Source organism: Leptonychotes weddellii, chromosome 1 (assembly GCF_054177405.1).
Source record: "Leptonychotes weddellii isolate Sample4059 chromosome 1, ASM5417740v2, whole genome shotgun sequence".
Lineage (NCBI taxonomy): Eukaryota > Metazoa > Chordata > Mammalia > Carnivora > Phocidae > Leptonychotes > Leptonychotes weddellii.
The window spans coordinates 73,359,714-73,368,363 of record NC_138369.1 but is presented as its reverse complement, the minus strand read 5'-3'; the positions used below and the strand labels follow the sequence as shown (position 1 = coordinate 73,368,363).

At 47.2% G+C, this 8,650-nt stretch overlaps 1 long non-coding RNA gene across 1 annotated transcript; it reads right to left on the bottom strand.

Annotated features, from left to right (window-relative positions):
* Positions 1 to 1,009: 1,009 nt before the first annotated feature.
* On the bottom strand, positions 1,010 to 5,501 carry LOC145717135 (uncharacterized). The gene is made up of 2 exons (XR_014140169.1): positions 4,793 to 5,501; positions 1,010 to 1,163 (listed from the first exon to the last, which is right to left on the bottom strand). It is a non-coding gene; the product is annotated as an uncharacterized LOC145717135 (long non-coding RNA).
* Between the last annotated feature and the right edge of the window lie 3,149 nt (positions 5,502 to 8,650).

The window sequence follows — 8,650 nt, the reverse complement described above, 5'->3', positions numbered from 1 at the left end:
TGTAGGATTAGAGAGTGATATGCAGTAATACACATATTTCCCTACTGTGAATATTTTTGCGCTTGAGGTTTAAATTTCCATATATTAAACTATGTTCTTTGAGAATAGTGATTTTCATATTTCTATAGAATAATAAAACATTAGAAAAAATGTATTTAACATCACTAGTAATCAGGGAGAAATAGGCTAAAACAAGACCCTATTTTCCATCTATGAAATAGGCAAAGATGAAAAAACAATAATGTTCAGCTCAGATTTGGAGCAAGTGCTGTGAGGACAGTCTAATCTCTTCCTGAAAGGAATGTGAGCTGCTGCTGTATTTTGGAAAAACAATCTATTCTATAGTATGTATCAAGAACTTTAAAAATTTTTTTAAATTTTAAAACTTTAAAAATTTAAGAATTTAAAAAATTTAAAAATCAAGAACTTATAAAAAACTTTAAAAATTCTTTGATCCAGCCATCTGTCTTATAAAAAGCATGCCAGGAAATAATCAGAGAGATACAGACAGATGTATATAAGCAGAAACCTGGAAATGACGCTAATGGCTGTTAATAAGAGATTGATTAAATACTTATTTCATGCACTGGACTTTATGCAGCTGTTAAAATCATGTCATAGCAAATTATTGAATGATAGGCAAAAATGCTTATGATTGAGGTTAATTGCCATATAGACTTATAATGCTTTTAAAGCAAAAGACTATACTACATTTTTTTCTATGATATATACATATACATAAGGAGTTTTAAAAAAATCAGTCAAAATGTTAATATTTATTTCTGAGAGTTGGAAATAATGACAGTTTTTTTTCCTTTTCATTTAATTTTCTGAACTTTCTACAAAGTGCATCTACTGCCTTTCTTAACAGAAAAAGGTATTCATCTTGTGTGCCAGGCTCATCCACACCGTTGGGCATTTACCTGGAATTGGAATTGCTGTCTGTGTGTTTGTTTAGCTTCAGCAGATGCTGCTAGTTTCCAGAGAAATATACAGTAAATATGACATCCTTCATTAACATTTTTGTATTCGAGGTTCAGGACAGGGGCGCCTGGGTGGCTCAGTGGGTTAAGCGTCCGACTCTTGATCTCAGCTCAGGTCTTGATCTCGGGTCATGAGTTCAAGCCCCAAGTTGGGCTCCATGCAGCTGGGCGTGGAGCTTACTTAAAAAAAAAGAAAAAGAAGAACTTTAGCACAAAACATGCTCTCCCATCAGCAGTGTACATGAATGGTGGTTGCTCCCGTCCCTGTCAGCACTTGCTATTATCAGTGCTTTTTATCGTAACCGCTCTAGAGGGTGTGTGGTGGTCATGTCGCAGCGCTGACTTTCAGCCTGGACCAGAGGGGCCCCTGCTCTGTGGCCCACGCTTCAGAGAGCCCACATTTCTTCCTAACACTGTCAAGGCCTCGGAGAACCGCTTCTCCGCATTTCTTGCCCTCCGTCCTCAACAAAATGTAACTATGTCCAAATTTGGTGAAGGTGTGTGGCTTGGGCCACAGCCAACATTGGGGACCAGCCCCGCCTTGGGAGGCAGGAGAGTTAAAATGGAGGAAACGTTAGTAAGAGGAAACACAGTTAACTTGTCCAATCTACCCTGTCCCGTGGCAAGGATGCAGTCGATCCCTGCATAATGGAGTTCCATTTCTTCATTTCTTGCTTTTCTTCCTGTTCCAGTTTGTGGTTCTGGAGGTACTTGTTCACAGCCCCGTGCACTGCCGCTGAGTAACCTCTGCTGCATGAATCAACCCGTAACCCTCTTACATTTGCAGTTACGTGCGTCTAGACTGGGGCTTTTCAGTCTTGGCACTATTGACATTTGGGGCCAGATAATTCTTTGTTGCAGGTGTCTGAATATAGAATGTTTAGCAGCATCCCTGGCCTCCACCTGCTGGACGCCAGTAGCACCAGCATCTCAGTTATGACAATCACAATTGTATCCAGACATTGCCAAATGTATCCAGAACTGCCCCTGGTTGAGAATTACTGGTCTAGCCATAACAACCATGATGTGGGACCCTAGTCCTTTACATGAGCAATAAGTGGATATTGAATGCTATAATGATGGAAATTTAATTTATAAAAAATACTAAGATTTAGTTAATTTAAAATTAAAATTTTTAAAATTTTGAAAACATATCTGAAATAAGTTTAATTTTTACACTTACTTTAAATTTTGATAAAAATTAATAAAGTTACATATACATTGAATATATTTTTAATCCTTTAGATTATTACTCTTAATTGAATAAAAATTATATGAAAACCTTATGATTTTGCTGAAATTAGCGATTTTGCTGAAATGAAGGCAAGAAAGATAACTTTTGTGGAAATGATATATATAAACATTTATGAATTATTATGTCTTTATTTTACTCCCCATCCAAACAGCACTGGCCCAGTAACAGAAGACAGAGATAAATATCAATTAAATTCAGTCATTTTTAATATTTGATGATTGAATCAGTCATATGAAAACTGTAGTTTTATTCATATTTGCAATGTTGTCTTTATGAAGGTGTATTTGTTCTTTGTTTTTGATTTCAGTTTTCTTTTTTTTTTAGAGAGAGAGAGAGCGCGCATGTGGGCACACATGCGTGTGTGAACCCGGGAGGGGCAGAGGGAGAGGGAGAGACAGAATCTTGAGCAGCCTCCATGCTCAGCACGGAGCCCTACATGGGGCTCAATCTTACGACCCCAAATCATGACGTGAGCCAAAATCAAGAGTCGGTGGCTCAACTGACTGAGCCACCCAGGTACCCTGAAGGTGTATGAGAAAGTATATTTGTCATATGAAGGTATATTATGAAGGTTATAACTGAGAGGGTAAAATGTATTTTTTAACAGTTTTCCCAGTTTAATGGAAAACACTAAAGTGTTTAGATAAATGCACATGGGCCTTCAATTCTTGCTCTCCCCCTAAATCACATAATGGTAGGGACAGGCTCTTCTCCTTTGGTCTTCATTTGTATTTTTCTGATTACTAGTGGAGTTCCAGCCATTTTCATAAGTTTGTTGGCTATTTGGATATCCTTTGTGACTGTGACCAAGAACTTTGCACATTTTCCTATGGGCTCTCTGCCTTTTTCTTACTGGGTTCTAGGCTTTCTCTGTGTGTTCTGAATATGAGCCCTTTCTGGATTGTGCATCTTTCACATATTCCCTCCCACTCTGTGGCTTGGATTGTTCCTTCCAAACGGTCTCTCCATTGCTGTACAGACTTTGTTCCCAAGGAGGCTTCAGCTTGGGCCGCCTTAGCCACCCAGGCTCCCTGCCCTGGCTGTCCTCTCCATGATTCCTCTCCCACCTGCCCTGTTTGCTTCTCTCCTCCCTTCAGACTGTCCAGTTGTGAAGGAGTAATTTTGGCCAAGAGGAGGGCTGGTCACCACGGCCGCTTTGGAAGAGTCTTGAATACTCTTAGGGGTCAGGGAGGGCCTGGGACCAAGGAAGCAGTCAGTGGTGAATCACAGGGAATAGTGGGGCTGGCGGCAAGTTCTTGGAAAACATATGCTTACCCCAGATTTAAAAAAAATTAAAAAACATTTTGACCACACAAACACTGTAGACTAGACTCAGTCCATAAGCCACTAGTTGGCAATCCGTGGTTCATAGCAACGCTTCTCAGTTTTGCAACACTTGGTATCAACTGGGAAGCTGGTAAAAACACTGGCGCCTGGGTTTCAGCTCCAAGATTCTGATTTAGTTCAGGATTTTAAAAATCTCTTTAGGTGAGTCTAATGTGGAGCTATTGCTACAGACCCCTAGATCAGTGGAAGAGCTGTTTTTACCCAGCTTTGTCCATCAGGATCTCCTGAAGAACTTTTGCAGAACAAAGTTTCTGTTCCAACACTGGGATGTCTGATCGGTCAGCCATGGGGCAGGGTCCACACAAGTGCGTCTTGCTTTTAAGTTAAAGACTCAGCACAGATTGGGGTCAGGGGAGAGAACCCTATCATTTTCAATACGTCGGCTGATGTCTGCCTAGCACTTGCCCCTGGAGCGCACTGGGAATGGGGCCCCCAAAGGCAGACAATTGTAGCCCCGTGTATAGGACCAGAATAGAATCTGCACTGGGGAGCAGGCCACAGGGGGACTTTGCTGAGAGGACAGAGCTGTGGACAGAGAAAGTGGCTGCACATAACGGTGGCTTGGTAAGGAGGGGGAACAAGATGCAGAAAGGCAGGGCATGTCTTCATGTGAGACACGGGTGCCATGATAACAAAGCAGGGACTGAGAACGGGCGAGTGCCAGGCCCCAAATTCGTGACCAGTCAATCAGCCTGAGTTTATGGGGCGAATTTGGGAGCCCGTTATGGCTGAACCGGGCATCTCGGGTCTCGCTTGGCTTTCGCTTGCTGAGATAAGAGACAGCTCACACACGTTGGTGAGCCGTTTGGCTGTTTCTCGTTGCTCTGTCAGAAAATGAACCTGACTTGAGACCCTTAGAAAAACCCTTTAATGAAACATCGTTCCTACAGGGGCCTGGGCCTCCAGCAGAGCACTTCTAATGAGGCCTTTTCCTCCTCTCCTTCTGGCTGACACCCAAGCTTCCAGAAACCAGCTCAGCCCACATCTCTCTGCCTCGACTCCCAGCTCCTTCCCAGATAGCACACCTCCTCCTGGATTCAGGATTTTTACCCCCTTTTCTTCTCCCCATATGGGGAGAGGCTAACTTACTCTTTTTATTTAAGTTGACTCACCTTTTAAACTTCTTGACTCAAACCTGTTTTAAAAGAAATTTAATCACCACAAGACATAGCAAGAAGTGTTCACCATGCTGAAAATCCCAACTCACCGTGCGGATAGCTGGGAAGAGCAAACCCCATTCTGCCACCGTTTCTGAGAAGATTGGACCCCCAGAAGTAAGGGAATTAACAGTAGCTGGGGTGACACGGAGCGCACACTGTGGGTGGCTTCAGAGTGTAAAGCGGAGGCCAGCAGACGTCAGCCCAGAGCCCTGCCGCCCGGTTCTGGGCGGTGTCCTGTTGGGCCACAGCCGTGCCCATTCCTTTCCGTGTCATTTCTGGCTGCAGGTGCGCCAGCAGCAGAGCTGAGCTCTCAGAGCAGAGACTCTACACACCGCAGGGCCTGATGTGGCCTCTTGTGCACTTTTCGGGAAAAGACTGCGGACTGCTCTCAAGGTGTGTTTCTCTCTGTGGTCACGGTCTGTTCGGGTGTGCAGGCTGCCTTTCAGGTGCATCCTCTGTTGTGACTTAGGGCATTGCCACGGAAGCAGATCCTGAAGGGCCCCGGGCAGCCCCACTGGGGAGTGGGATGATGAGGTGGGGAGAAGCAGCAAATCCGGATGCCTTCCTGAGCCGTGCGGCCTGACCGTGCGGGCCGTGGGGGGCTGGGCCAGGCCTCCGAGGGCTCCCACCTGAGTGGCACGGGCCCCGGGGCCTCACCCAGAACCTCCATCCACCAGAGGCTGGGGGCCTGCCCCCCAGATGGGCTGAGCGTGATCCTCGGCCCACGAGAGCCCTCGGACTTGGAGTTGGATCCGAGGTACGGTGAGTGCCGAGGGCACAGCGTGGACACCAACAGAGCAGGATCTCCTGGGGTCTCTGGCGTCCTCTGCTTCAGCCTCTGCACCGGGCCGGCTGGCAACGTCGGGCATGCCAGTGGCCTTCACGGCCGGGACCGGAGGGGGCACGCTGCCCGTCGCTCCCCTGCACTGGCCAGCGCCTCTCTCCACGGCTGCTCCAGCCACGGTGGGACTGGGGGTCCTAGTCCGCTCACCCAGGACTCGGAAACAGGACCCACGAACTTCTGGCCTCTCTTGGCCTTAGTAACTTTTGTTTCAAGGAACTTGTCACGTCACTTGTTGTTCCTTCAATGGCCACCAGGGGTGGAGAAGTTGTTGATGGGATACTTGTATCCAGCCTTCCAGGTGTCTCCGCACAGGCGTCTAGATGTTTTCAGTGCACTCTCTCCATGAGTTCGGAGGCTTGGAAGGTCCTTGGTCGTGGCCGAGTGAGGGAGAGAACTCACCCACAGGAAGCCGGGCCCCTGGGTCTGGCACGCAGAGACAGTCTCCGCACGAGGTAGCATTTGGGGCTGCCCGCTCCATGCCAGGCGCTTTGCTGCCCCATCTCGTAGCCACACAGGGACACACAGTGGAGGTGCCCTTACCAATGCATTTACAGCTTCGGCCTTCGGCGAGGTAAAGTGACTTGCCCAAGGCCGCACCGCCAGTCAGCAGGCTTGCACCCAAAACCCATCCACCGGCCCCCGAACCCAACGCAGGCCGTTGAATATAAGGAGGCCCTCAGCCCCACTTCATGCCGCCCGCCCAGCCCGGGGTTGCTCTGCTCCCTACAGACCCTCCCTCCCCTCCTTCCCCTTCCTCCTCCTTCGTCGTGCCCCTCACTCTCAGCCAGTGCCACTCGCCAGCCATGAGGCTGCTTGCTGTCCCCTCCCAGGGGTCCCACAGGGATGCGAGTTACCAGCTTGGGGGACCACTGCTTCTGTGGCATCTAAAGAGCTCAAGCATTGTCATCAGATGACCTGCATCTGGAGGGACTTGGCCATTCGCCTGGGTGACCCAGACAGGTCACTTACCCCCATTCTGGCTCAGTTTGCTCACCTGTAAATTGGGAGTGATCTGCCCATTCAGCGGGTTACCGCGAGTGTTAGGTCAGATCGTGGATGGAAAGGTTTAGGATGGAGCCCAGCCCTAGGGCCATGTGGGGACCTTTGTGAACACTTTCCCCACAAAAATGTGTGAAAAACGATCATTGATAGTTGTGTTGCTATAAAGATAACTTTATTAATTTATATATTGAAACATTTTCCTTGACCTTGAGGTTCAATATTTTTCCTTCTGATTTCAAAAGAAATTAAACCATTTTTGTGGGCCCCTAAAAGTATCACGAGCCCTGGGCCTGTGCCTGCCATGCCCACCGCGGAAGGCGGCCCTGCCTGGCACATAAACTGTGCTGGGAGTTCGGGGCAGGCCGCCCACAGAAAGCGCCGGTGGGCTAGTCTGGTTCCTGTGTTTGAGCTGTGAGCCCACAACTCTCACTCACCATGATGAGGGGGCCAGAACCCCTCCTGCAGTCAGACCGTGGGATAGCCGGGCACTTGTTCCTCACACACCCCCTGGGGCCTCATCTCCTACCTGGGCTGTGTCACTGCACCTGGTTGGCTGTGTGTCCCGCCTGGTATCCATCGCCACACCAGCACTCTCTGTACAGGGAGCGATTGCTATTGAATATCTGCTCCCAGGAAAAGGTATGCTTTTGTTGTGGTGTTAATGATGGTTAATGGTTGTTAATGTTGACCTGAAAGGCTCTGTGAACTCTTTCCCTTTTTGCTTTGGCTGTCAGGAAGCTCATAGCTGGCATCTCTCCAGGACCTGCATGGCAGGCATTTCTGTGGAGGACTCTCGCACCTGACTTTGTTCTACTTACTACCTTGTTTTCCCCCTTTTCTTAATTTCTCTCAGCTATGTTTTTGTGACTCCAGAAACTTATTATGGGAACGTAAATAATAGATCACAATTATTTTAGAAAATACTTTTTAATTTTTAAAAGTAACATATTCTAAATTATGGAAGACTTTGAAAACAAAGGACAGGAATGTAAAGGCAAAACCAAAAATTACCCAGAACCCCACAGACCAAATAGCTGAGAGTATTTTCATATAGTTCCTTCTAGAATTTTTTCTAGGTACATTATTGCAGTCATACCATGTAAAAAACACTTGGAATTTTTCCAGTTCATTTGCCCACATCATTGCATGTTTTAATCCTGATGTAAGCATTTTTTTTTAAGATTTTATTTATTCATTTTAGAGAGAGAGAGAGAGCATGAGAGAGGGGAGGGTCAGAGGGAGAAGCAGACTCCCTCCTGAGCAGGGAGCCCGATGTGGGACTCGATCCCGGGACTCCAGGATCATGACCTGAGCCGAAGGCAGTCGCTTAACCAACTGAGCCACCCAGGTGCCCAATGTAAGCATTTTAGTGTACAAATGTGTCACACTCTATCTGTGACCCTGTCATTTTTCTCACCCCCGATTCTTATCCAACATGAACAACATTGTGAGGAATATGGACACACCCCTGTGGATATGTCATTTCTATGTGAGTCCATGACTCAACAGGTATGAGTGTCTGGGAGGAATTTCCTTCTGGTATTTACTTGATTTTCTAATGGAGGGACCCAGGGAGCTGCCTCAGCTCCCTTGCCAGGCGAAGCATGGCGTGAGTGAAGAGATGAGTAGTTAAAATAAACTATTGAACAAATAAGTAATGTCCCACCTCCAGGCCAGGACCCTCGGAGTTCTTGGCTTCTCCCATTCCAGCAACAAGTCATCTTCAGATGCTGTCGTTTTCCCTCCGGACTCCTCCATTGTTCAAATACCACCTTCTGCCATTTCTCCTCACATGATGAAGAATTCCATGGTATTACAGGTGTTTCAACCTTCTGGGTCTTTGCCCTTATCCTTGTCTTCTACCTGAACATCTTCCTCTCCTTGGGCCACCTGACAACCTGCTATCCATCCTTCAAAGCCCTGCTCAGGCATCACTAACCTCACGGGCCCTTTCTCTGGGAGGAAGGTGAATGGGCTTCTGCAGTCCTCAGCAGCAGGCCTCTCCTGGGCTGTCAGGCTGTGGGTTCCTGGGCCTTCTGGTAGGAGATGATGGAGCACA